The following is a 2,606-nucleotide window of genomic DNA, read 5'->3' as shown; positions in this document are numbered from 1 at the left end:
TTATCTCTGTTGCTGCCATTATCACATAATGTCAATGAATTTCCAGTATTAACCAAAATCCTACTTCATTTTCTTACTACACTTGGTATTCCCAGACCCTCCAATATAATTCACACTACCCAATTCTGTTGTATCATATCTCATTATTTTGCCACAAAAACCCATACGTCTATTTCTAGCTTAAAGCCCTAAGACCTTCCACTGAGGTAGTAAATGTATTCACCACAGCCGTAGAGAAATAAACCCCATCCCTGTCATATATGTCATTTCTACCACAGACATGGTTCCATATGTCAATGAATGAATGGTCCAGCCAGCAATTAATACCATTTGCCCTAGTCAGCCATTCATTTACAACTCCCTTTCTCGGCACTTTACCACTTATTACTGATTGCTTTCTTCCTAATTATGTCTATTCTGATATAAATGCTAATCAAATCCTCATTACTGCACTTGCCATCATCCTTGTCTCCAACTGGGAAAATAATAGGATTGATCCAATTACAATTCACAATGCGGTCGAGATGGATAACAATATCTGCTATCCAAGCCATAGGAAGACAAACTCTCTGTCTCCTACACCTATCCTTCACCCAAAAACCCATTTCCTTGAGTCTAATTTGCCACCTACAAGAACAATGTTCTCTCCTTTCCCGGTGTACTTCCCAGTAATCGACCCACATTCATCAGATAGTGCAGAAAGAGTTGGAGGTTTTCTCAGCATTCTTCTGGATCTTCCTCATTTCCAACTCTTCAACCTTCCATTTGATCTTCAGCTTCGTTCCTTTCTTCCCTATAACTGTGTAGCTTCGTTGTCCTGAGGATTCACCACAGGAGGATTACAACGAATCCTTCTGTTTTCATCAATAAGCCATCGTTTATCCATCCTGGCTTCCTTCAATTCTTCCTTAACCTGCTGGTACAGTTGCTCCGAAGAGGGCATCGTTGCTTCCGTTCACTGAGAGCTCACAGAGTACAATTCAGCTCGTGTATGGTCATAGAAAGAAGCTTATAACTAGACTTCTTTCCAAGAGCTTACAGATTTGCCAGTCTGCAGTTCCTCGATGAAGAGGGCATATCCATAATACTTTCATTCTGCTTGATACGCTTACTGTTACATTTCACACGTGATGGCAGGAAATGTGCAACATATGCACTGTAAACAAGACTAATACCAGTCTAGTCAATGGAGAACTTCTCTGTCATATTGTTCTGACGGTATCACCTTACTTTTCCAGTGATACTCCAAGTAGTCACTGAAACGATTGATTTGATTTTGCTGCCTAGGCAACTGATTTATTTTCCTCCCCTCATCCTTCCAGTGGACGGTAACGCAAGAGCATATCGATGCACAAAAGGCCTAGAAACTATGCCCCAAAAGGGGTTTGCAGGAGGACATCAGGATTTATATCATCAGTTGACCCATACGCTGTAAGAATATTTAGAAAATTTGCTTAATATGTATGGTATCTTATTTTTAGTAATGCGATATCTAGACATATCACATAGGTTATTATACTGTGTATCTTTAAATAAGTGGACAATTATGCACATAGTGACCATAGAGCCGATCACATTTGGTTTAATCGTCTGTGTATCTGCGAAATTGCCAGTAGTACTCGTAATTATGCCTAAACCTACCTGCTATAACATCAGTCTACTCATATTGGAAGTTGGTCCATTAACGAACTTAGAGTAAATATATAATAGTAATATCTTTATTTCTACAAGTACATTCATAAAGTATACATCCCTGGCTGACATCAGTGACATCCCACTATATTGTTATGCAGAGCATTTCGGGCAAATTAGGTCAATTTTGTCACAGGATGAGACCCACACCAGTCGACTAACACCCAGGTACCCATTTTATTAATCTGTGAACAGGGACTACAGGTATCTTATAGAAACATGTCCTAACGTTTGCCAGCCGTACCGAGGATAGACCCCCGGACCTCAGTGTGTCAGCTGAGTGTGCTAGCAATCAAGTTACCGTCATGGTATCATAGTGAGTGATAGATCTACTCAGACATCTAACTGCACTCCGTTCAGTTTCATTACTGAAGCAAAAGCCTTGGATAGATTTCAAATATTTATGTTCGTATTCCAGTACTCTGGAAATGAGTTGTACAACTTTATATATAGCGTAAAGAAGAACAGTATACTCACTGGGGGAAACTCCGTAGTGATAGGCAGTGATAGGTAAGAAGTTAGTAAAGAAATGGGTGAAGGGAAATTTAACTTAATCTAACTAATTATTTATGTAGTGTAAACGAGCCTTAAGAAGTGAGGGAACAGGGAGAGTTACAATAGAGAATTCGTAAATGTAATGATGAGTTACAAAGACTAACAAGGAAAGTTTGTAAGGAAGATTAGAACCTTTCGTTAATAATTGGGTAGAGAAGTGAAAAGACATGTGTGAACCATAGACATTTTTTTGCCAGTTTACCAAAAAAAAAGTGGACGTTAAGGTAACAAGTGGACATCCAGACCGTCAGAGTATTGGCATAGATGACGGAGTGAGGGAAAGAGATAAAAGGAAAGGGGGTATATATTAACATAGGTTAATACCGAACATACCAAAAAGTGCGCTTAGTTAAGACGTC

The sequence above is a fragment of the Cherax quadricarinatus genome, unplaced genomic scaffold (assembly GCF_038502225.1).
Source record: "Cherax quadricarinatus isolate ZL_2023a unplaced genomic scaffold, ASM3850222v1 Contig135, whole genome shotgun sequence".
Classification (NCBI taxonomy): domain Eukaryota; kingdom Metazoa; phylum Arthropoda; class Malacostraca; order Decapoda; family Parastacidae; genus Cherax; species Cherax quadricarinatus.
The sequence above is the reverse complement of the archived record's forward strand: the minus strand, read 5'-3'. Positions refer to the sequence as shown.